The following is a 27,867-nucleotide window of genomic DNA, read 5'->3' on the forward strand; positions in this document are numbered from 1 at the left end:
TTTTCCTCTTTTTTGGGGGGAAAATGGGGGTCTTGGCTTATATTCGGATTGACTTATATTTGAGTATATATGGGTTTTGTTTCTTTTTTTGTCACACGGCCAGCAATAACCCCAGTAGCACAGGTTAAACAGCCTCTGACTCTGCTCTTGCCCTATCAAATTATATCTTTGATCATGCAGTAGTAGCCAACAGATCTATCTCTTTAGTTATTTGTTTGAATTGCAATGAGTACCAGTGTAATTAGATATTCATTGAATGTGTTTAACCAATACCAATCGATCTAATCCTTTGTCTTATATACCGGGTCATTCCCAGAAAGGGACTCGATCCGGTTCACAAAATTAACCAAAGAGGTAAAGGAGGCAATGATAGGACAAAATTAATCTATTACAATCCCTTATTTATCATTTAAGAATTTCTTAAAAAGATACATCTTCAAAGTCATTCTAAAAATTGTCAAAGAAGAGAGAAGTCTAATTTCTGAAGGAAGATCATTCCAGATTTTTACCAAAGCAAATGCCATAGAGTGAGAAAGCCTACCTAAGGTTTGTATACACCTAGTGGAAGGGAATACTAATTTAAATTTATGTATTCCTCTAGATCAGGGATCTCAAAGTCCCCTCTTGAGGGCCGCAATCCAGTCAGGTTTTCAGGATTTCCCCAATGAATATACATTGAAAGCAGTGCATGCACATAGATCTCATGCATATTCATTGGGGAAATCCTGAAAACCCGACTGAATTGCGACCCTTCAGGAGGGATTTTGAAAACCATGCTCTAGATGAAAGGTGTTGTTGAGAATTCAAAGAAAGATCCACTATCTACCAAACCTATGGAGTGCCCAAGGTTCAATTTTTTCTCCCCTTCTCTTTAATATATTCCTAGCTCCTCTACTCACCCTGGTCCAATCTATAGGTTTTACTGTATATACTTATGCTGATGATATTCAATTACTTCATCCCATAAATACTACATCCCCTGAAGACATAACAGAAATTAATCAAAAATTCAATAAAATCAGCCTTTGGCTTCGGCATAACAAACTATCATTGAACTTTCTTAAAACTACTAGTGTTCTTTTTTCGATTTTCCCAGATGACTATCTATGTCTACCCATCAGTATTGACTCCTACCCAATTCAAATGGATAACAAAGTTAAACTCCTTGGAGTCATTCTAGACAGGGATCTTACTTTCCATCAACAAATTAGTGCAGTCATGCAGAAATGTTTTCATAAGCTCAGGCTCATCCGTTCTATTTCCTCTTTTCTCAACCATTCTTCTATTAATATCTTGATTCACTCCCTAGTAATTTCAACCATTGATTACTGTAATGCCCTCTATCAAGGCATAACCCAGAAAGAAATCCGTCATTTACAATTATTACAAAATACTGCTGTTAAATTAATCTATCATGCTAAAAAGTGTGATCATGTCATCCCTCTTCTCTGTAATGCACATTGGCTGCCCGTTTCTCATCATCTTTCCTATAAAATACTTCTCCTCACCTTCAAAACAAAAAGTTCTAATCAACCGGCGTTTATAGATAAACTTTTGATCGCCTACTCATCATCAAGGGTCCTCCAATTAAATAATCAAAATTTACTTTCTATGTCGTGTGACCAGGCAGGACTGGTCCTGCTCTGATCATGGTGATTTCTTTGTTATCCACCAGGGGGAGCCAGTAGAACTGAGAACTCACCAGGTATCTGATATCCAGGTCACCACCGGGGGAGCCCAAGAGCTGTGCAGGTCTAAGCTGACTCAACTAGATCAGGGCGTGCCCCTGCTCTAGAAAAAGTAGCAGTTTGGGACAAACAGTTAGGCAGTCAATGACCCCCCTGGTCCAAGCAGAGATGAGAGCTGTACACCCATGGAGGTAATTGAGGCTGGTGACTCTCTGGATCTCCAAACGCTGGAGGAAGAAACCCCTATGGAATTGCAAGGGAGTCTGTCTGAATAGCTTGGGGAATATCCTGAATCCATGGAGGTTGGATTAATTACCAGTTGCCAAGAATGACCCTTTTGACTGTGAGTTTTTGTTTGAACTCTGCATTTTTGTTTGAATCTTTGAAGCTGTGAGTGTGTCTTTTTGGGTGAGGTTTGCAAACACCCAGGGAGGGAATTTTGATAGCTTTTTTGTAAAGCTGTTTGGAAAGGCAAACCTAGGACACTCTTTATTTCCCAGCAGTGTTCCATAGACTACTGGAGGCTTCCATTTTGGGAACCGTGAACTTTACACATACCAGAGCAGAGAACTATATTGTTGCATTTCAACCTGCTTGGGAGCAGGCTATAACTGCCCTGAGAGAAGAAGCTCTGAGGAGAGCAAGATCTCAGGAGGCTAAAGGGCTATTGTTTGAAAAGGAAGAATCCTGAACTGTTATTGACTGATTGTGTTTTGTGGTTTTGTTTTGCTTTATGAACCTTTTGCAAACACTATCTATTTTGCTTGAACCATCCTGACCTTTATTTTTGAAAGTAAATCTATGTTATATTACACTACGGTGGTTGTGCTTTTTGATTGAGTTCCTCTTGTCTCTCCAGTCCTGCAGGGTGACTCCAGGCCGGGTCACACGTTGTTGTTTTCCCTATGTCTAGCCACTAGGAGTGCTGTAGAGTCCTGGTCCCGGACTGCAGTGTGGCTACAATCGTAAATACGGGAATTGTTTCATGACACCACTCGCAAATCCATCTTCTCAGTTACCGCCTCTTCTTTGTGGAATGCCCTTTCACTCGACATTCGATTAGAGAACTCCCTCGAAAAATTTAAAACAAAACTTAAAACTTTCCTCTTTAAAGATGTTTACATTCTCTAGCATCAGCCTTCACTTTCTAACTTCCTGATTTATATATAGTTTTGAAATATCTAACACTTCCTCTGAAGTGACCCCCTCCTATTGTTTTTACCACTCCCCATTTACCGTACTTTTTTATTAATTTTACTTCGATGTATTTTAAACAACCTCTCCTTCCCCTACTATCCTTTCATCTCATCTATGTTAATTTAAATTTGGCCAGTATTTTTAACATTTGATAAACTACCGTTTTTATTTGCTTCCTTTAATTGTTTTTATAATTTTTTATAATGTACACCGTCTAGACATGTATTTTTATAGACAATATATCAAAAATAAAGAATCTTGAATCTTGCTTAAGTAATGGGGAAAAGATCCGATATAAACTTTAAAATACAACAATGGCACATTTAAATTGAATCCTCCAGTATACCAGAAGCCAATGCAGTGCTCTCAGTAATGGAGTAACAAAATATCAACACAATGCAAAAGGTTTTTACAAAAGTACAAAGATTTGCTAGTGATCAACCTCAGGGTCTTCAAAAGGCCAGTTGGGCCAAAGGACTCTAGCTGGATGGACTCCTCATTAGTCCCGGTGTATTTTTTTGCCCTTATAAGTGTTTAAATACTATTTCAATTTATTTATCTTTCTTCTTTGTGCTTATTTTTTTCTCATGATTTTTTCTTTTATAAATATGCCTTATTCAATTCATTTGAAGACTCACTTGAAATAATAATGGAGAGAACCATTCTAATTGTGACTTTTGCCCTAGAGTTTGATAGGGACTTAATTCTATGGCCATACTTTAGGCTCTTGAATGAAAAGTTTTTCGGTTCCACTCTATGTGTTTTTCCTGATTTGTCTAAAGAAACACAGAAAGGAAGAAAAGATTTTCTTAGTTATAGAACCAGAGTTTTGGCTCTGGGTGCTCAGATTCTTATAAAAATTCCTGCAAAATTTTGTATTTTTTTAGAAGGGTAGAATTTCTTAATTTTTGATCCAAAACAATTATGTGAGTTTATTACAGCCAGAGAAGGAGGTGGAGTCACTATTGGTTCAATTATACCACCCACAGTGTAGCGAACCAGCTGTATGGGGGATAACTATGTCCCTGATTCTGTCTAATAGATTAAGTATTTGTATTGCTTTATTTTAATTTTCATTGTTCTTGGATCCAAAGATTGTGGACTAAATAATTAATTAATCTATTATTTGATGTTAATTCAATTATATTTACCTTATTGGATTATTTCCAAATCCTTTCAAGTTTTTGTACTTGTTGTTATGATGAAATATTTTAGTAAAAATAAAGTTAAAAAAAACAACCTACTAAATGCACTCTAATTTATCGAACGCGTACTTAGCTTGCTTAGCAGCAACACCTCTCCGACGGAATATTCGTTTCAACCATTTCTTCAGGGCGTAGGTGAGCTTATAGAGTAGAATGCTGCAAAGCCAAAATGAAAATCGCATTAGTGACCCTACTATTAACAGTCCTCAAAAAACTATTTTGTATAAAACTTTACATATGAAAAAACCCCTGTACTTGTTGCATATTAATCATAAAAATCAACCAATAAAAATCAAATTCTTCATGTTAAGCCACTCACCGTATGAACAGGCCTGCAGGGGCTATTGTATTTGCTTCAAATATCTGTTTAATTATCTGAGCACAAGTAATCTATCTATTTATATATATATATATATATATATATATATATATATTCATTTTCATTCTACAAACAATGCATACAAAAATTGCATAACAAGTTACCTGAAAAACAGCACTTAAATCCATAAGTGAATTACATAAGAATAGTTTTCAGCCCCCTCCCCCCTGATTTCAATATATTCAAGATATCCATACAATAGTACTAACAACTCATAAATAAACCAGTCCCTATACATTATTCTTCTCCCTCACACCCACCCCCTTCCCTGGATGTAAAATATATAACCAAAAGTAAAGGGAAAAACCATTCAATTAGAATTAATAAAATTGGTCAATGGACACCACGTCAGATTAAACCACTTACCCCTTTGTTCAGACATCATTTTCTCATAACGATAATACAAGCATATCGAATTCCACCAAAAAGTGAAATTTAAGCGGTCACAATTCTTCCAGATTTTTGTACTCATTTGGATGGCTACCCCAATCATTATACACAATAACCTGTTTTTATGCCTATCTGCTGGAGATAGAATATATCAGCTTCCCACATAATACCGCTTCATATGACATTGGAACCACAGTCTCTAGAATTAGAGTAATATGTCCCCATATAGATCTCTAAAAACTGAGTATCAAAGAACAATAGAACAATTGAAGATCCAGTGTCCCTATATCGAGATGACAGAGCCAGCATCTATTTGACTTAGAACTATCTAATTTCTGCAAATGAACAGAGTCAATTTGCTTCAGATTTGAGCAAAGTACCAAAAATTTCTTCCTCATAGCCACTGTTGCCTTTGCAAAATCTGGGGGAAAAAACAATTTGGATCCCCTGCCAGATTACCATATTTTTCGCTCCATAAGACGCACATTAGATTTAGAGGAGGAAAACAAGAAAAAAAACATTCTGAACCAAATTCTCCCTGCCACGCTCTGTACCCTGTCCCCCCTCTGGCAGTCTAGTGGTAGGCCAGGACAGGGCAGGTAGGGACAGGGCAGGCCAGACTAGTGACAGGCAGGCAGGGCCCCCCATCCCGAGGTAAGTAGGTAGGCAAGGGGATAGTGTTTGCTGGGCTACAAAGCATTCATTTTTTTCAACCCAAAAAACAAAAACACAGCCCTGCAACCCTTTTAAAAAATATATTTGCATTACCCTACAGAAAAATAAAAGCATTTTGCTTAGCCAAAAATTAGCAATAACAAATTAAAGTGTCTTAGCACTTGCAAATTGTTTTCTTTCATTAATAACTATAGGAAAGAACACTGAAATATATTATTATTTAAATGCCATGCTTACCTAACATATGAATGTTCAATGCAGTTTGATCAGAGATGCCATAAGAAATTGTTCCATGTCTCTGGTAGAGCTACCTAGGACTGGGGCAGCCAAAGAGCGTGGAGATGGAGCTGAAGCTCATGGCTCCTCTGTGGCTGAAGACATGCTGGGGCAATAGTCTGTCCAGGCCAGTTGATCATCTCATGGGCAGGGTGGGGAGTGGAGCCAATAAGCAGCACAGCGAGAAGGGTGAGCTCTTGAGGTGGTGGGATGGCAGGCGGTGGCGGAATAGGGCAGGAAGTGATAAGTTTGTACCTGCCTTCTGTACTGCTCTGCCGCTCAGAAGTCAGCCAGAGGGAAGGGCAAGAGGCTGAAAGCTCTGTTATCAGAACAAGTCAGGAAGCAAAAAGTTCACGCCTGCCTTCTTTGCTGCTCTGCCGCTGCCGCTTGGGAGTCAGCCAGAGGGAAAGGCAGGTGGGTGAAAGCTCCTGCCCTACAAAACTCTACCACTGGAGGAATTAAGGGAGGATATGCATTCGCTCCATAAGACACACCCTTATTTCCACCCACTTTTTGGGGGAAGAAAAAGTGCATCTTATAGAGCGAAAAATCCGGTATATTCTTTTTTTCCCTTGCCACTTTCAAATTTTCCAGCACTTGTGGAAATCTCAATAACTTAAATTTTATGGGCCTGGGGCCAGTAGCAGTGTTTTTCTTTCTTGATGGGATCCGATGAGCCCTCTCAAATTCCAGAGGCTGAGAAAAGATTATAGAGAGCACCTTAGAAATCTGATCATATTCTTTCCCTCAATACCCTCAGGAAGTCCCATAATTCTTAAATTATTTCTCCACTCCTTGTTTTCAAAATCCTTCAATTTCTTTGTAAGAGTAAGGACTGCTTTATGGTCCGATTGGCACTGGACTATTTTAATCTCACATTCAGTGATCCGCTGTTCACTGCCATCAAGCCTGAAATTAGATATTTGTACTTGTTGAGTAAGGTTAGTCAGTTCTTCCTGGACCAAAACTAACTTTGATGAGTTGCCCTGTAAAAGCTCTTGCACATTTTCACTCTCTCCATCAAATTCATGAACATCTCCATGGAATCACCTGGCAATAGCATTTTAGAAGGAGTCACAGGGTCATGCTTGATCATTTACCTGATCCTTGAGCAGCAAATGAAGCCTCTAAACATGTCTCTCTTCCTGAGGCCATCTGTGATATATTAAAAAAAACTGCTAGGAGGAAATAAAATATCAAATAATAAGCAGTATGTATGCCCAAGGGAGGAGCTCAGCAGTTACACAGCCATTCCTTTTGCCACCAAGTTCTGGAATCTATCTATATATCTTTTGATTTTTTAAGCAAATGCAATAGCCCCTGCAGGCCTGAATAAGGATGCACAATATTAATAACATTTACAACTGTTTTACAAAATGGCACAAGTTAATAAAGATATCTTCACTAATGAAGTAACATGATCATATCTACTCTTGCCAAATATTAATTTGGCAGCTGTGTTCTGAATAAGTTGCAATCTCTTTAAATTGCACTTACTTAAACTGATATAAAGGGAGTTTACATAATCCCAATGAACCAATATAACAGCCAGGACCAATAATGGCAAAATGTTGCTGATGGAAAAAACGACAGACCCTCCTCAACATCCGAAGACTAAAGAAACATTTTTTTGATATATTGTTAATTTGATTAGTCAAAGAAAGAGTAGAATCCAAAACACACCCAAGGATTCTGATCTTGACCACTAGAGACCCTAGGATGCCATTGACCAAGAATGTGAACCATGCCATCTGGCTGCTCAGACCAGGATGCCGCTGATATATATATATTTTTTTAACTATTCACTTAATATGCTTAGACCAATTCACTTAATATGCATTGGAGGTCCCAAACTACTGCATGAGACTCCATTCTCCCCCTGTAACTGCTACCTGTTGCAGCTTCTGTGCAACCCCACTTCCAGTGCATTCTGCCTAAGCCCAACCACCAAAGCACCATGCGGGCACCACTGGCACCGATAGGATAATATGCTGGCATACCTAACCATCATAGGCAATATAACACAGTACCTTGTGAATATGGAAGAAGTGCCCTTCAACCACTGAGCTATAGCTCCGTCTTCCCAGTGCAGGCCTGTCCTGAGACGCTGACATCCACGCTCCCAAAGAGCTGCTGCTGCAACATGGCACTCAGCAACCCCTGTATGCACTCGACGGGGGAGGCCGGATCCGGCCATTAGGTGCTGCCTTCCCAGGAAATCCATGTGGGAGCTCCCAATCACCCATCACCCTGTGTCCCAAAACTGGAGCTTCACTCATAAGAACATAAGAACATAAGCAGTGCCTCTGCCGGGTCAGACCACAGGTCCATCCCGCCCAGCAGTCCGCCCCCGCAGCGGCCCAACAGGTAATGACCTGCCTGAATCACCAGAATGGGTCCCCTAGGTTTTTCATCGAAGTCCTATCTTCCCATCAAAGTCCTAACCCTCCGGCCTTGCACCTGCACGACCTGGTGAGCTGTCTATACTTATGCAACACCTCAGCACCTCCCTCAGTACCCCACGATCCCCTTGTCCCTCAGGAATACGTCCAATCCCTGTTTGAATCCCTGTACTGTATTCTGCCGGATCACTTCCTCCGGGAGCACATTCCATGTGTCCACGACCCTTTGGGTGAAGAAAAACTTCCTTGCATTTGAACCTATCCCCCTTCAGTTTCTCTGAGTGCCCCCTCGTACCTGTCGTCCCTATTAGTCTGAAGAACCTGTCCCTATCCACCCTCTCTATGCCCCTAAGTATTTTGAAGGTCTCTATCATATCCCCCCTGAGCCTCCTCTTTTCCAGAGAGAAGAGCCCCAGCTTATCCAGCCTCTCGGCGTATGGGCAGAGAGTGATTTACCTCCAGAAATGGCTTTAAAATTACACTTCTCCTTCGGTATTTGTGGGGGATAGGGGCAGAGCCGGATGGTGAATTAAAAAATCATCTGGCTCTGACCCACCCCACCTCTTTCCCGCCTTCTCCCGGCATCCTGGTCTTAAGTGGTGGTCTGGCAGGCTTTCGGGGCAGGAATGATCTTCCTAAGCTACTGCCCCGTACAGATCGCCAATAAGAAATGACTGCCGTGAGTTCCCATAGTCTCTCGAGACTACGATGGGAGCTCACGGCAGCGATTCCCTATTGATGATCTACACGGAGCAAGAGCGTAGGAAGAAAGCCCGCTAGACCACTAAGTAAAGGCCGGGATGCCGGGAGGAAGGCTGGAGAGAGGCGGAAATGTGCTAAACAAAAAAATTGCAAATTTGTGAAATCGCAAGTGTCAAAACCGTGAATGGGGAGGGGGAAGTGTAGTTCTTTTTATAGTTATAAACAAATCTTTATGTATGCTTGAAATTATCTGTCTAACCTAACACTACTTAAAATGCAAATCTCATTTCTTTTTTTTTTAATTCTTTATTCATTTTAATAACATACATCAAGTGCATAAAAAATCCACATTTTAACTTAATATATCACTTGAATTCTACGATTTTTCATATTAAATAAAATTTATCCCTTTCCCTCCCATCCCTTTAATATCTCATATCATATAATACAGTACCCCTCCCCCACCCATTTCTTTCATATGTATAAATCAGGGAAAATGATACCTCTTCATTACAATAATTTGTTAATGGCCTCCACATATCTTGAAATTTATTAAAATTCCCTTTCTGAATAGCTAAATATGACATACTGAATTCCACCAAAAACTGTAGTTCAATCTATTCCAATTTTTTTTCAATTACATTTCTTAGCTTCATCGTTATCTGAGGAACCTCCATTTTAAGAATGGTCTAGGGGAAGAGATGTACCTGGATGAAAATGGAGAACTCGCCATTGGATACGATATTTTGAATTTGAACTTTCTTCCTAATACAACATTGGAATATAAAGTTGTTGGACGTTATAACCCCCATGCTCCCCCAGGGCAGGATTTCACCATTGATGAGAAGGCAATCGTCTGGGACAGTTCTTTCACTCAGGTCAGATTTAAGCGATCAGAGGTGCTGATAAAAACAGGTATCATGAAACTTGTCATAAAATGGTCAATAGAATGGTGCATTTTGGCTTTCTGGGCAAAACGTTAGCTTCCAGATTCTGTATAGATCATTTAAATTGGCGTGCTGATCCCATGTGTGTACCTATAGGGCTAGATTCACTAAGCAAACCAATCGTGTACTGAGGAGTAGTGGCTCGTGGCCAGTAGGGGATGATGTCTATGGTACGGTAATGAAATAGATGTCAGGACATGATAGTGCAGTATTTTATGGAATTTTTCTATAAAAGAGCCTGTTTTTCGTATGATTCTGGGTAACTCTAGTCAGATACAAGCATATGTGTTAGTTAAGGCCACACCCAATAGAAGCGTACAAAAAATTGGTAAATAAAAATCTGCATATGGATGTAGCCAGGGCCAGAAAAACACACTACAGATTAATATTAAGGAAAAGTATAATAATATTCTTTTTATGTACTTTGCTATTAAGCTAGATTATAAAGGAAATCAGGATATATATGGATTCATCATACCCTAATCCAAATGTTTCTATCCCCCCCACCTCATTCTTCTTTTCTTCCCTTTGGGAAATTACAATTTGTAACTTTTACGCCTTATGTTTCGCCCCAGTGTATTTTAGTTTGTCTATATTGTCAGTCTGTCACAGCCCCATTATTTGTAAAGTAGTAAAATATATCTTATTTTTCTATGCTAATGCATTTTTTATGTAATTCGCTTAGATTTATAAGCGAAACATCAAATCCAAATAAACTTGAAACTTATAACTTGATTCCATTTTGTTCTCTGTCTTTTTGTATATTCTGCCTAGTTTTACTCCATTTTGTGTTCAGCCTCATGGTTCTAATTGATACCAGATGTGCCTTAGGCTGGTTAGGAAAAGTATATTAGATTTCATATTCTAAACTGAGATATAATATGCATTAAGAATGAATGAAAATACATGTTATGAATGTTTGAGGCCCCTGAATGTATGGTATGGATGGATAAAATAATTTGTACTTAAAATGAAATGGTTTATAAAAAGAACACTAAGGAAAAATCCTGAACACAACATCTGGAAATGGTTAAGTTAGAATCAGAGACATTGCAGCACTCTAGCATAAGAAGGCTTCTGTGTGAGTATTAGTGTAAAATGAAGCTGTCAGCTCAGGGAGAGGGGGAAACAGCCCCTCCTTCTCCTCGACTGAGGCTGAGAATATCTCAGCACATAAATGCAGGTTCTCTTAATATACCTTTTGTGAAAAGGATAAAAAGAATATTGGATATGTAATAAAATGTTAATGTATATTCAGAAATGAATGTAAACAAAACAAATATGAATTCTGAAACTTTTAAACATGTAAAGGAATTTTTCTTTGTTCAAATTTAAAGACCACCTCTGTTTTTGATTGGCCCACGGGCCAATGATGTCACACTGGACTACAGGTATATAATGGGGAGCTTCGAAGTATCGAGAGGAGAGTTCGTTATCAGAAGGCCAGCATTTTGGCAACTATAACAACCTCCCGCTAACGCAACTGGTCTTTTGAGTTCAATGATGGAAAAATAAAAGCTATAAATAAATACTTATATTTTGGTAAAACTTGAGTTATGTATTAATTTTCCATATTTTTCTTATTTTTCACACCTTGAGTGAAAACTAGCAGCTTAATTGGCAACTGCAGCTTTAAGAGTGCGCTGGCGTCCAACGTCCATGCTCAGTACCGATCGGTTTGTGACCCCTTTGCAACCTGATTTTCCTCTGATCCGATTCACTAACCTCTCGTCCGATCCGATTCTGATCCATGCATGCAAAGTAGGAAGGATGCAAATCACTAAACATTTTTCAGGCACACCAACTGGCTGGCCAATCCAAAAACAAATGACTGGTGAGGGCCAGTCACTTATACTAAAACCCTGCTCTCAGCCCCAATCTCCTGCTCTCTGCCCCGATCTCCTGCTCTCAACCCCGATCTCCTGTTCTTAGCCCCAACTCTCCTACCCTTCCCTGGAGTGCAAGCCCATTGTTTTAACGTGCCTTTGAAACCACAGGCAGGCAATGCACTTATGCAGAATATATAAAAAATCTTCCTTTTTTATATATTCTGCAAAACCTTTAACCCGCATGCTTTTCGCTCCTATCACGATGTCCCCAATGATCCCCCCGTGGGCCTTTGCCCACTGCTGTCACAGCCTATGGCAGCAAGGGCAGGGCCTAAGGCCCTGATTGGCTCAGGTGCCTCAGGCTCCACCCTTGGGAGGGGCCTGAGGGACCTCAGCTAATCAGGGATTTCCTTAGTAAGTAATGCCTCTCTCAATGAGTCTGAAGCAGGGCCCTTGTTGGCTCAGACACCTCGGGGTCCTCCCTTGGAAGGGGCCTGATGCACCTCAGCCAATCAGGGCTCTCCTTAGTGAGTACCTAAGTACCTAAGTACTCACTAAGGAAGTCCCTAATTGGCTAAGGCACTTCAGGCCCCTTCCAAGGGAGGAGCCCAAGGCGCTTGATGCAATCAGGGCCTTATGCCCCACCCCATGCATCAGACTCATCGAGAGAGGCATTGGAGCAGGAGGGATTGAGCATCCTTCCTTATCTGTTAAAGGCACGGGGAGTGGACCGGGAACGGGGAGGGGGCATCCGGTGGGTGGCAGGAGGGAGTTGGCCTCCCTCCTGCCATATGTTTTTTTTGTGGGGGTGAAGTCAAGAGTGGGACCGAAGGCAGGAAGGAGTAGGAACCCTCCTGCCATAATTTTAAAGGGCGGCAGTGGCAGGGCACATTTTTGGGAGGATTTGGGGGAGGGGGATCGGGCACTTCTCGGGGGGGGGTTCATTTTTTTTTTTTTTAAATCAAGGTGATATTTTGTGTGTGGAAAACACACAAAATATCTGCCCGATTAAAAAAAAACATTAAAAGCCAGCAGAAGCCCTGACAGCAGTGACAAGAGGCTGGTTCTCCTGTCACTACTGTCAGGGCTCTAGTGATCTGTGTAGTCGGTTGGTGGCGTGCCTCCTGTGGCAAAAGCACAGGCGGAAGAACAAATGTCTAAAGATGTAAAAAAGGGAGATATATTAGTGAAAGGAGGAAATGAAAAATAGAATTTCTAAACTAAAAGATGCTGGGAACCGATATGTGGTGTGTGATGATGAAAAAGCAAATGTGCTAAACAAATACTTCTGTTCTGTGTTCACAGAAGAAAATCCTGAAGAAGGACCGAGATTGTCTGGCAAAGTTACACGAGAAAATGGAGTAGATTCTGCGCCGTTCACGGAGGAGAGTGTTTATGAGCAACTTGAAAAACTGAAGGTGGACAAAGCAATGGGACCAGACGGGATCCATCCGAGGATACTAAGGGAACTCAGAGAGGTTCTGGCGAGTCCTATTAAAGACTTGTTCAACAAATCTCTGGAGACGGGAGTGATTCCTGGGGATTGGAGGAGAGCAGATGTGGTCCCTATTCACAAAAGTGGTCACAGGGATGAAGCAGGAAACTACAGGCCGGTGAGCCTCACTTCGGTTGTTGGAAAAATAATGGAAGTGTTGCTGAAAGAAAGGATAGTGTACTTCCTTGAAACTAATGGGTTACAGGATCTGAGGCAACATGGCTTTACAAAAGGTAAATCGTGCCAAACGAACCTGATTGAATTTTTTGACTAGGTGACCAGAGAGCTGGATCGAGGACATATGCTAGATGTAATTTACTTAGATTTCAGCAAAGTCTTTGATACGGTTCCTCATAGGAGGCTGTTGAACAAACTTGAAGGGCTGAAGTTAGGACCCAAAGTGGTGAACTGGGTTAGAAACTGGCTGTCGGACAGACGCCAGAGGGTGGTGGTTAATGAAAGTCGCTCGGAGGAAGAAAAGGTGAGTAGTGGAGTCCCTCATGGTTTGGTGCTGAGGCCAATCCTGTTCAATATGTTTGTGAGTGACATTGCTGAAGGGTTAGAAGGAAAAGTGTGCCTGTTTGCAGATGATACCAAGATTTGTAACAGAGTAGACACCTAAGACGTAGTGGAAAATATAAAAAAGGATCTGCAAAACTTGGAATGGTCTAATGCCTGGCAACTAAAATTCAATCCAAAGAAATACAGAGTAATGCATTTGGGGATTAATAATCGAAAGGAACCGTATATGCTGGGAGGTGAGAAGCTAATATGCACAAATGGGGAGAGGGACCTTGGGGTGATAGTGTCCGAAGATCTAAAGGCAAAAACAAAGCGTGACAAGGCAGTGGCTGCTGCCAGAAGGATGCTGGGCTGTATAAAGAGAGGCATAGCCAGAAGAAGGAAGAAGGTGTTGATGCCCCTGTACAGGTCATTGGTAAGACCCCACTTGGAGTATTGTGTTCAGTTTTGGAGACCCTATCAGGCAAAGGACATAAGAAGACTTGAAGCGGTCCAGAGGACGGCGACGAAAATGATAGGAGGCTTGTGCCAGAAGACGTATGAGGAGAGACTGGATGCTGTGAAAGGAGGGACAGGGGAGATATGATTCAGACGTTCAAATACTTGAAGGGTATTAACGTAGAACAAAATCTTTTCCAGAGAAAGTAAAATTGTAAAACCAGAGGACATAATTTGAGGTTGAGGGGTGGTAGATTCAGGAGCAATGTTAGGAAATTCTACTTTACGGAGAGGGTAGTGGATGCCTGGAATGCGCTCCCGAGAGAGGTGGTGGAGAGGAAAACGGTGACTGTGTTCAAAGAAGCGTGGGATGAACACAGAAGATCTAGAATCAGAAAATAATATTAAATATTAAACTAAGGCCAGTACTGGGTAGACTTGCATGGTCTGTGTCTGTATATGGCTGTTTGGGGAGGATGGGCTGGAGAGGGCTTCAATGACTGGGAGGGTTTAGATGGGCTGGAGTAGGTTTTAACGGAGATTTCGGCAGTTGGAACCCAAGCACAGTACTGGGTAGAGCTTTGGATTCTTGCCTAGAAATAGCTAAGAAGAAAAAATTAAAAATGAATCAGGTTGGGCAGACTGGATGGACCATTTGGGTCTTTATCTCCTGTCATCTACTATGTTACTATATTACTATGTATGAAGATGGTTGGTGAATCGGTCGGTATGCCTCCAAACGCCCATGGATTGGACACGGATTGGAAGGTTAGTGAATCTAGCCCATAGTAATTAGTCAATTGGGGTTAATTGACACTAATTAACTGTTACAGGCACGTCTGCCTACTTACTCCTGACTCATTTGAAATGGAAAGATAGGGGATGGGGCTTGATATTTTGCTTTTTTCAATGATTACAAAGTGTTTTACATGTTTTAGACAGGTAGTTAATTTGGACCTGGTACAATAAAGTATTATAGGGAAAGGGAAGAAGGTACCAAGCCTTGAGGCAACAAAGAGAAGCACTGGAGATGTCAAGTCCATCCTGTAGTCACAAAACCTTTATTTACAGTTTGTATCAAAGTTTAATAACGAGTCTTTAAAAATTGCTAGAACAGGCAAAGTTCCAAAAGAAAAAGTATTAAACAACTTTCCCAAGGAGCTGCTGTGGGAATTGAACTTACAACCTCAGGATGCTGAGGAGCTGCTTGAACCACTTGGCCAGTGGGATGTGAGGGGACATGATGCTGTTGGCAGTTCTGCATTTTTTAACAGGTTTTTTTTCATTTCACTGTTTTGGTTTTTAATGTGATGTATTATGAATATTCAATTACTGATTACTATAACCTATCCTAAGGTTAGTAAGCTCTAAATATTATTATATAACTTAATTAGTCTTTATAAATCTATTTCCATTAAAGTGATCACATCTGATCTGAGGCTGGTCTAATCTGGCTATGCAGAATCAACGCTTTTGGGGTATTTTTACAAGTACCTTCCTATGCATGAAATATGCTGTGACACATGACAATAATTTAAAAGTAAATAAAAATAGCATTCCATTTCAGAAACAACTGTCCAGTATCAAATGAAGTTACATAATATGCTTTCTCAATCTTCAGAAACCTCCGCAGTTCAGATGCAGTCCAAGTTGTCATCCTGGTTACAGGAAATTAACCAAGGAAGGAAAACCCATCTGCTGCTATGACTGTATTCCGTGTGCAGAGGGAGAGATCTCCAACCAAACTGGTGGGTGACATCATGGAAAACATGGGATACAAATAAATATAGGGTATCTATTATGGTCCCTGTTCTTGAAATTAAGGAGGGATGTAGGTCTCCAAAAAGTGTAATTCATTTTCAAGTTTCAAGTTTATTAAAAAATTTGTATACTGCTTATCAGACAAAGACATTTAATTTCATACATATGATAAGGTGCTGGAAATTCAATGATTGATAGGATAGAGATACAAATAAGGGAGAAAACAGGCTGGGTGGGACTATTTTTTCCTTTACACAATGGGGAAAATACTTGATAAGATTCCTCTCTTCCTACCAGCTGGCCGAGCAGTCATGGTGATAATTCAGGAACTAGCCCTTGTCTCTTTAAAAACAAAACACCAGACGGAGACGGCATAGGATGAAGCTAAGTGCTGATAGTCTCAGGAGTAATTTAAGAAAATGCTTCTTTATAGAAAGGGTAATAGAAACATGAAATGACCTCCCAGTGGAAATAGTAACATAGTAGATGATGGCAGATAAAGACCCGAATGGTCCATCCAGTCTGCCCAACCAAATTCAATTTAAAAATGTTTTCTTCTTAGCTATTTCTGGGCAAGAATCCAAAGCTCTACCCGGTACTGTGCTTGGGTTCCTACTGCCGAAATCTTCGTTAAAACCTACTCCAGCCCAACCTACTCCAGCCCTCCTAGCCATTGAAGCCCTCCCCAGCCCATCCTCCACCAAATGGCCATATACAGACACAGACCGTGCAAGTCTGCCCAGTATGGGCCTTAGTTCAATTTTTAATATTATTTTTTGATTCTAGACCCTCTGTGTTCATCCCACGTTTCTTTGAACTCAGTCACAGTTTTACTCTCCACCACCTCTCTCGGGAACGCATTCCAGGCAACCACCACCCTCTTCATAAAGCAGAGTTTCCTAACATTGCCTTTGAATCTACCACCCCTCAACCTCAAATTATGTCCTCTGGTTTTACCATTTTTCTGGAAAAGATTATGTTCTACGTTAATACCCTTCAAGTATTTGAATGTCTGAATCATATCTCTCCTGTCTCTCCTTTTCTCTAGGGTATACATATTCAGGGCTTCCAGTCTCTCCTCATACATCTTCTGGCGCAAGCCTCCTATCATTTTCGTCGCCGTCCTCTGGACTGCTTCAAGTCTTTTTATGTCCTTTGTCAGATAGGGTCTCCAAAACTGAACACAATACTCCAAGTGGGGCCTTACCAATGACCTGTACAGGGGCATCAACACCTTCTTCCTTCTACTGGCTATGCCTCTCTTTATACAGCCCAGCATCCTTCTGGCAGCAGCCACTGCCTTGTCACGCTTTGTTTTTGCCTTTAGATCTTCGGACACTATCACCCCAAGGTCCCTCTCCCCATCCGTGTATATAAGCTTCTCTCCTCCCAGCATATACGATCCCTTCCGATTATTAATCCCCAAATGCATTACTCTGCATTTCTTTTCATTGAATTTTAGTTGCCAGGCATTAGACCATTCCTCTAACTTTTGCAGATCCTTCTTCATATTTTCCACTACGTCTTCGGTGTCTACACTGTTACAAATCTCGGTATCATCTGCAAAAAGGCACACTTTTCCTTCTAACCCTTCAGCAATGTCACTCGCAAACATATTGAACAGGATTGGCCCCAGCACTGAACCCTGTGGAGATGAAGACTGTATCTGAATTTAGTATAGCATGGAGCAGGCATGTGGGATCTCTTATGGAGAAGAGAAGATAATGGATGGTAGGGAAGGGCAGACTGGATGGGCCATTAGGCCTTTAAATGCTGTCATGTTTCTATCTTTCTATGAAAACTCAGGTCCTCAGTCTTATGAGAATTATGTAGAGCCACACCATCACCAAAATATAAAATATATATATATATATTATAGAATTTTTAAGATAATGAATTAAACACTCAACTTCTGTATTTGTAGCTGAAGGAGGACTTACATTCAGATTTTTTAGATATTGTAGGTACTGTATATCACTTTGGAACAGAGTAGTTTGTTCATTTATAATAAAATGAAGTAAAACCTGCCCTGTCCCAAGAGGGCTTATAATCTAAATATTTTTTCCCATCACAGTAAAATTGATGGGGACCTGTTTATAAATGTGAGGTAAATTATTAAAAAAGTGACCTGTAAAAGTGAGGTCAGTTAGGTTCAAAAATTATCATGCCTTTTGAAAAGCTAGATGCACTATATAAACCGGCTCACCTTTATCCACATGTTCATTCATCCCTTCAAAGAAATGTAGTAGATTGGTGAGGCAAGATTTCTCTTGACTAAATCCATGTTGGCTTTCTATCATCAATCAATGCTTATGAACAAGTTCTATCATTTTATTCTTTATAATAGTTTCTACCAATTTGCCTGGTACCAATATCAGACTAATCAGTCTATAATATTTCAAATCACCTCTGGAACCCTTTTTAAAAATTGGTATCACATTGGTCACCCTCCTGTCTTCCAGTACAATGCTGGATTTTAAAAACAAATTAGTAACAATAGCTCTGCATGTTTATTTTTCTATTCTATAATGCATTCTGGGATATACACCATCTGGTCCAGGGACTTTGCCAATGTTCAGATTGTCAAACTGACCCATTATATCCTCCAGTATTTCAGAGATCTGTTTCAGTTTTTTCTGGTTTATCAGCATTGACTACCATTTCTGCCCCTTATCTTCCTCATTGAAGTCAAATGCAAAACATGCATTCATTCTCTTGACTATGACCTTATCTTCCCTGGGAGCCTCTTCCTGCTTTTCAGTTTCAGGGAATTTAAATACACAATATTGTAGCTGTATGACCTGGTTTCTTTGGGGGGCTATGCTTTTCCTCTCCAAGTGTGCCTGGCTTTTGGCTTCATTTTCTCTTTCTTCTCACTGATGCTGATCTCCGTTCCACCTCTTTGCCTTCCATTGCTAGGCTTCTGCAAAACCAGCAACAAGTGTAGGCTATTCTTAATCACTTGACTCCTTATGAGAGATGTGGGCTTGTGTAAACTGGTTCCCTGCTTGCAGAATTATACAAGATTGTTTGAATACACTTTCCACAAGTTTCAAGTTTATTAGTTTCTTGATATACGTCCATCAAAGATATCTAAATGGTTTAGAATAAGAGAACTGGAGTGTACGCAGGTAGGGCTAGTCTCGGTTGGGGCACTGGTCTTTGACCTAGGGGCCACTGTGGGAGCAGATTGATGGGCACGATGGACCATTAGAATGGCTGCAAGGCTGAATTGAAGTGGTAGCCACGTTGTGCACAGCTTACAGTTGTCTGGCCCTGTCTTGGATTAAGGTGATGAACTATTGAGAATAAGTTCCAAGGATAAACTGAATGTCTGAAGATAGCTCTATGAAGAGTGGAATGTGCTGTTTTGAATTCACAACCCTGACAGGATTCTAGATTTCCATACTACTCACCTGTCCACCCTTCCTAACATTCCAATAAAGTTTGGGACATTTGTTTCTCTTAATATCTTTGACCCATAACTCCTTGATATAGGGCCAGAGACCCAAGCACTTTTTTATGGGTGTCTCTCATGCATTACAAGTGGGGCAATAATGATCCCCATTTCAAGTTTAAGTTTCAAGTTTATTAGGATTTTATATACCGCCTATCAAGGTTATCTAAGCGGTTTTTACAATAAGGTACTCAAGCATTTTCCCTCTCTGTCCCGGTGGGCTCACAATCTATCTAATGTACCTGGGGCTATGGAGGATTAAGTGACTTGCCCAGGGTCACAAGGAGCAGCATGGGGTTTGAACCCATAACCCCAGGATGCTGAGGCTGTAGAGCCAACCACTGTGCCACACACTCCTCCATGTTGCTTTATCAGCCTTTCAGAATTAACTCTAGGGGGTCAAATTATCAAATAAAGTCATATCATCCTTATTTGGTAGACTGTACTACCATGGATCAGAGCCACTATTTTCAATCTGAGCTTGAAAAGCAACAAAAATGTCTGAGGATTGCTCATGCCCCCCGCCTAACCCCCCAGGGACACCACCATTAAAGGCTGGGTGATCCATATGAGCGAGAGAAGGTTTAGTTCTTCACCAGTAGAATGGAGGGGTTCAGGATTCATACTGGGGGGAATGGTTGCAATTTTTGTGCATTGATCTATGGTATCTACTTGTAGTAGCATGAGTGCATATACTACCTGCTCTTACATGCAGCCGTGTTATTTGCAGACATTAGAGTTAAAGTACCAGGTGCTAACTCAATATGCAGTTCACAGTCCTTCACTCTCCATGCAGTTAATGTGAATTAAACTGCTCTTTCTTGGCTGAGCTGTGAAGATTATAGGACTCATGATATTTAAGTGCACTTTAGTAAATAGACCTCATGATATATTTGAGATAATGATATGATAATATTCTTTCTCAGATATGGACACCTGTACAACATGCCCGGATGATCAATGGTCAAACCAGAAAAGAGATGCCTGCATCCCAAAAATGATAACTTTTCTGTCTTTTGAAGAGCCTCTAGGGATTGCTTTAACTTCCATCAGCATGTTCTTCTTTCTCATCACTACTGCCATCTTGGGAATCTTTATTTATTACAGAGACACTCCCATAGTGAGAGCCAACAACCGACACATCAGCTATATTCTCCTCATTTCCCTCATACTCTGCTTCCTCTGTTCATTTTCAAGAATAGATTATATTTTTGTTTCAACAAATAAAGTGCAACAAGTGATTAAAGCCTCCATTGATCCTATTATCATTTCGGATCATGCGGGAATATGGATAGAATTACAATTAGATCAATTAGAAAATAATAGACCTCTTTGGAGATTTGATAATGCATTGCTTGTGGATGACAAATTTTTGGAAAATTTTAAAACACAAATTAATGAATTTTTTCAAATAAATTTAGTGGAAGATACATCTATAGAGAATGTATGGGATGCATTTAAAGCAACTATGAGGGGTAATATCATATCATATTCAGCTTTTATTAGGAAACAAATTAAAAAACAATATATGGAATTAGAAAAAGAAATAAAAATATTAGAAGCTAAATTGATAAGTAAATGGGAATATGAAGTTTTGCAAGCTCTTTTGAAAGTAAAAGGTAAATATAATGAATTAACTTCAAAAATGATAAGAAAAGATTTGTTTTCCAAACAAACGGTGTATTATGGAAATTCTAATAAGGCGGGAAAATTATTAGCAAATTATCTTAAGGCAAAAAAAAGGAGAACTAATATTAACGGAATAAAAGATGATAATGGTATAATAACAAATCAAACAAATATAATATTAAAACAATTTTTAAATTTTTATAAGGATCTATATTCTTCCGAACCTTATTTGGAGAAACAAAAAGATGGAAAAAAATTTTTAGATTTAATAAATGGACCTAAGATTCCTGATCATATAAAACGAAGTTTAGAAGAACCTATATCATTAAAAGAATTAGAAACAGCATTGAGATCTCTTAGAGTTGGATCCGCTCCAGGTGGTGATGGTTACACAGTAGAATTTTATAAAACATTTCAAAATATCCTCTCCCCACATTTATTAAAATTATATCAGACACAACTTATAAAAGGTAACATAAAAGGTACTATGGCTGAATCAATAATAATTGTTTTGCCTAAGCCAAATAAAGATCCTACTTTGGTTTCAAACTACAGGCCTATATCTTTGATAAACGTTGATAATAAACTTTTGGCGAAAATTTTGGCTTTGAGATTAGCCAAAGCTCTCCCACATATTATAGATATGCATCAAACGGGTTTCGTTGCTAAAAGACATTCCTCCAATAACTCTAGACTATTATTTCACATGCTAAACTTATCAAAAAAAATGGATGAACCGGCATTTACAGTTTCATTAGATGCCGAGAAAGCATTTGATAGGGTAGAATGGAATTTTATGTATCAGGCTTTAGAATGGTTTGGTATAGGTTCTGGATTTATACAAATGGTAAAAACATTGTATAGCTTCCCGATTGCAAGATTAAATATTAACAATAAGATATCTGATGGTTTTCAATTGCAGAGGGGAGTTAGACAAGGTTGTCCTTTATCTCCTTTGTTATTTGATGTTGTATTAGAACCCTTATTGTTAGCAATACAGCAAACGAGGGAGATACAAGGAATTCCATATTCAGATATGGAATATAAAATTTCGGCTTATGCTGATGATATTTTGCTTTATTTGAGAAATCCAGAGTCTACCTTATCTTCTTTATTGGAATTAATTGATAAGTTTGGCAAATTTTCAGGTTATAAAATTAATTGGAATAAATCTGAAATTATACCCTTGAATGTTTACTGTGTAAAAGGATTATTTGATATTTTTCCATTCATATGGAAAGAAGAAGGATTTAAATATCTAGGCATTCAAGTTAAAAAAACAATTGAAGATACTGTAAAAGAAAATGAAAAATATGTATTAAAAAAAGTAATGGAGTTATGTGAACAATGGAACCCATTACATATATCTTGGTGGGGCAGAGTTCAAACTATTAAAATGATGATGTTGCCTGTGGTTTGCTACCAAATGAGTATGATACCTATTTATTTTCAGGGGTCCTTTTATAAGAAGCTTAATAGAATTTTAACAAAATTTCTTTGGCTTGGTAAAACACCTAGAATAGCTTTAGTAACCTTACAAAAATCAATTAAGGAGGGAGGGGTAAATTTTCCAAATTTCTATAGGTACCATCAAGCCTATATTTTACGTCAGGGTATGTATTGGATCCTCCCAGAACTTATAGATAATGCACCAGATTGGTTATATTTGGAATGGCGCCTTATGTTTCCCCTAAATTTAGTTCATTTACCAAGTATTAATATACCTAAAAGATACAGAGAAAATAAAATAATAATGGATACTTGGAAAACATTGAGATTTATAGATAAATTAACACCCATCCCAATATATAAATCAACTAATCAATCCATATGGATAAACTCCAAGATCAAAATAGGCGGAGCCCAAATCCTTTGGAAGAACTGGATTATTGCAGGAATTAGATCTCTAGATGATATTATTTCAGAAGGTAAACTGCTGGATTTTTCACAATTGCAACATAGATTTGGTCTTAATAAAACACAAAGTTTTAAATGGTTGCAATTGAAGCAGGCCATTCAGGTTGGGTTCCCTGAATGGAAATCATTAAACAATCAATATAGTTTAAAATTCTTATGCTTTAAAACAGACTTCCTGGGACATCAAGCCGCATTGTGGTATAAATTAATATCTGGATATTTGAATAAAAAACCAAAAAATGGTCTAAGAGACATTTGGAGCATTGAGATTGGACATCAAATTAATGCATCTCAATGGCCACTGATTTGGTCTTGGAGAATGGGATGTACAGTGTCAGCATCTATGAGACAAACATGGTTCTTTTTATTACATAGAGCTTTTTGGACCCCTACTCGTTTACAAAAACTAGACAGTTCTAAATCTAATAGATGCTGGCACTGTAATCTAGAACCAGGGACATTAGATCATTTATTATACTACTGTCCTTATATTAAAATATTTTGGAATTCAATTTGGCCACAAATTAATAAATTAATGGAAAATCATATTGCAATATCATATGATACAATTTTATTTGGAACAATGATGAGAAAAAAAAGTCAAATTTCACCAGAAAATAATAAACTTTTATTAATTATGACAGGGGTTGCCATTCAACATATAACTAACAATTGGAAAAATTACAACAACCTAAACTACACATTTTGGTGGAATACAATATGCCATGTTTTTAAAATGGAAAGATCAATATCAATACAAAAGGGAACATATAATAAATTTATAAAAATATGGGGGCCATTGACAAAATTCTGTAATGATTAAATAATAGAATACTTTTTCTTCCTTTCTTCTTTTAGAGATTTTCTTATGACACACATATAGGGGGGGTAAGGAAAACAATTTATATATAATATATTATAATATATGATACAAAATGTAACAAATGATTAAGGGATAATAGAAGGGTGGGGGGAGGGAAAATGAATAAAATTTATCTAGAATATATTGTTTTAGATATAAATATGTTATTGAATAATTATTAATTGTATTCTATTATGTTATATACTTTTATAAAATTTGAAAATATTATATTAAAGTGGTGAAGGGGTGGGGGGAGGGGGAAGGGGAAAATCAAATTCAGACATACATTGTGTTAGATATAAAAGTGATACTATGCATGTATCAAATGTATTTTATTATTCTGTACACTTTTTATGAAATTTGAAAATAAAAATATAATGGAAAAAAAAAAAAAAAAAGAAGAGCCTCTAGGGATTGCTTTAACTTCCATCAGCATGTTCTTCTTTCTCATCACTACTGCCATCTTGGGAATCTTTATTTATTACAGAGACACTCCCATAGTGAGAGCCAACAACCGACACATCAGCTATATTCTCCTCATTTCCCTCATACTCTGCTTCCTCTGTTCATTGTTATTCATTGGGCATCCTGAGGATGTCACCTGCATTCTCAGACAGACTACATTTGGGATCACTTTCTCCATCGCTCTCTCCTCTATACTGGCAAAAACCATCACTGTGGTCACAGCCTTCCAAGCCACCAAACCTGGAAGCAAGCTCCGGAAATGGATGGGTTCCAAGGTCTCTAACTCTATCGTCCTTTCCTGTTCCCTTATTCAAACAGTTCTGTGTCTTGCCTGGTTGTTCACTACTCCCCCATTTGCATATCTTAATATGAGATCAGAACTTGGAACAATACTAATTGAGTGTAATGAAGGGTCAGTAATTGCATTTTATTGTGTTCTGGGTTATCTGGGATTTCTGTCTGGTGTCAGCTTCATCATAGCTTTCCTAGCAAGAAATCTACCTGACAGTTTCAATGAGGCCAATAATATCACCTTCAGTCTTCTGGTCTTCTGCAGCGTCTGGATCTCCTTCATCCCAACATACCTGAGTTCCAAGGGCAAGTACATGGTGGCAGTGGAGATATTTGCTATTCTGGCCTCCAGTGCTGGACTGTTGGGATGTATCTTTATCCCTAAATGCTAAATTATTCTGCTGAGGCCTGAAAGGAACAACAAGAAGGACCTAAAAATGTAGGGGCCCTTTTACCAAACTGCATTAAATGTGCTATCACACATTTAGGGCTCCTTTTACAAAGTTGCGTTTGCGGGTTTTAACGCATGCGACTTTTCATCACGTGCTAACCCCCATGCTGGCCGAAAAACTACCGCCTGCTCAAGAGGAGGCGGTAGCGGCTAGCACGGCTGGCGGTTTTAGCATGCGCTATTATGCGCGTTAAACCGCTAGCGCAGCTTCGTAAAAGGAGCCCTTAATATAGGGGAAATAATTGATCAGAAAGTGCATTAAAGCTTTATGCTGTAATTTGCCAGTCAAATCAAAAAATAGGGCAAAAATCGTAGCAAAAATACAAAATAATCACTCAAGCATAATAAATTCTAAATATCATATACAACTGATAGTGAATTATAATGCTCAGAGATATGGAGGTGATAACAGGGAATACCGGGAAGGGGTAAAACACGGACCTGACGGACCTCGCGGATCTAAACCCGTACGGCCTTAAAAATCTGAGGTCCGTGTCCCTGGCGCTTGTAGTTTCTGTCGCTGACAGACCTTGATGAGATTTTTGCGCTGACGGATCCGTCTCAGCCTAGGGAGGGAAAAGTGTTAGGATCCGTCAGCGCTAAAAATCTCTTCGAGGTCTGTCAGAGCCAGAGACTAGTGCTGGAGTTTGGAGACTTCTTTTCCATAACGCACGTCCAAAACCTATGTCCCCGCTCTCTTGGCTTCTGCTCTGCCGCTCCAGCACTAGTCTCTGGCTCTGACCTCGAAGAGATTTTTAGCGCTGACGGATCCTAACACTTTTCCTTCCCTAGGCTGAGACGAATCCGTCAGCGCTCAAATCTCAATCAAGGTCTGTCAGCGACAGAAACTACAAGCGCCACGGACATGGACCGACACGGACCTCATTTTTTTAAGGCCGTACGGGTTTAGATTTGCGAGGTCCATGAGGTCCGCGTTTTACCCCTTCCCGGGAATACCCAACACTACCACCTCAATGCCTAATCATCGCTTAATTCAAAGCACCTGCTGTAAACATTCTACACTAGTAAATATGGTTTGTGTAAGTGCACATAGCTACCATTATTTGAAGCAAGTTGGCTTTTTCAGGCTTATGTTTAAACAATGTTTTGTTATTTTTCAAATAATGGTAGCTATGTGCACTTACACAAATCATTCATGCACTGTATTATTTATATATTTTAAGGAGTATAAGTAAGATTGTTAAGTGATTTGTTTAAAAACTTCTCTTACTGAATATTATACACTTGTAAGACTTGAAAATGAATAAAGATTAAAAAAAAACAAAAAACATTCATGCACTGTATTCTTATTTGTTAACATGGTTAATGTATTTAAATGTAGGTATTTTAGTAATAATGATTGTATGATATATATATCTAATATAATAAAATGCTAGGCTGCGCATACGCACTCCCATCGCGTGCGTCCGTTTTCCGTGAGATGTAGAGCATCTCAGATAGGAGTGCGCATGCGTCCGAAACACTCTCTCTCCTCCCCCGAGACGAATGTCGGACGCGGCGGCTGTCTCCCCCGAGGCGGATGTCGGACGCAGCGGCTGTCAGCCGTGCTGTTCTTCGGTCTGCCCTGCTCCTTGCTTTGCTATATTTTTAAGTTGAAAGACGAGGCAGCGGCTCCTCTCAGGATCCCCACCTGCGTCGGAAGTCCAATGCAGTCGGGGATCTTGAGAGGAGCCGCCGCCACCGTGTCTTTCAACTTAAAAATATACTAAGTGAAGGAGCAGGGCAGAATGATCTTCAAAATGGCGGCAACTCGATCTCCATTCCTCAGGGGGGGGTATGGGAGGAGAGGGATCGCGGCCACTCAGCACCCCCGAGGAGCCCAGCAACTTTCCGCTGCCCGGGACCCAAGTCATTTGCCGCCTCCCCTCTCCCCGATTGGCGATTTAAGCAGCGTGTGCAGCAGTCTTCACACGCTGCTTCGGGCCCTTCTACTGCCCTGATTTGCTCCGGACGTGCCAGAGTAAATCAGGGCAGTAGAAGGACCCGAAGCAGCATGTGAAGACTGCTGCATGCGCTGCTTGAATTGCCATTGTAGTCGGGCCCGCGGGAAGGGAAGGGAAGGGGGGGGGGCGGAAAAGGACTCGGGCCCGCGTTTGTAGTCGCGACTGTGGGAAGGGAAAGGGGGTAGAGGAAACGCTAATGCTGCACGGAACTGCTGTGGGGGGAGGGAAATGGAAGGGGGAGCGAATGCTGCTTTGCACAGACAGACAGAGGGAGGAAGGGAGACAGAAAGACAAGAAGAAAGACACAGGGGCAGGTGCACAGGGAACTGGTGTGGGGGGAGGGAAATGGAGGGGGAGGGAATGCTGCTTCAGACAGACAGAGGGAAGGAGAGAGAAAGAAAAGAATAGACTCAGGGGCAGGGAGATATACAGAAAGACAAACAGACAAAGGGGGCCAGGGACAGAGACAGACAGAAAGAAAGACAGCCGGAGTCACATCAGGAGGGGTGCGGAATGCCGCAGAGGGAACTTTTCCAATGGGTTCAACTGGGCAGCTGTCGGGAGCCTCTGATCAGGGGCTGAGCAAGGTATCATAGGGATAAGAAGGAGGAGGGGGAGAAAAAGGAAGGGATGCCTACTGCTGGACAGGGGGAGAAGGAAAGAGGTGCTGATGGACAGGGGGGGGATGAAGAAAAAGGAACAGAGGTCTAATGTTGGACAGGGGGAGAAGGAAGGTGCTGCTGGACAGGGGGGAGGTAAAACAAAGGGAGAAGGGCTGCTGCTGCATAAGGAGAGCTGTGAAGGGGTGATGGTGGATACAGGGGAGGTAAAAGGAAGGGAGAATGGACAGGGGGAGCAGGCAAGGGGTGGTGATGGACAGCCAAGGAAAAAGAAAGACAGAAAGAAATAAAGCGGCTAAGGAGAG

The 27,867-nt window shown here is 40.1% G+C and overlaps 1 pseudogene; it reads left to right on the forward strand.

Annotated features, from left to right (window-relative positions):
• LOC117368564 overlaps nucleotides 1–24,970 on the forward strand; it is a 50,053-nt pseudogene extending 25,083 nt beyond the window's left edge.
• Nucleotides 24,971–27,867: the final 2,897 nt, after the last annotated feature.

The sequence above is a fragment of the Geotrypetes seraphini genome, chromosome 10 (genome assembly GCF_902459505.1).
Source record: "Geotrypetes seraphini chromosome 10, aGeoSer1.1, whole genome shotgun sequence".
NCBI lineage: Eukaryota > Metazoa > Chordata > Amphibia > Gymnophiona > Dermophiidae > Geotrypetes > Geotrypetes seraphini.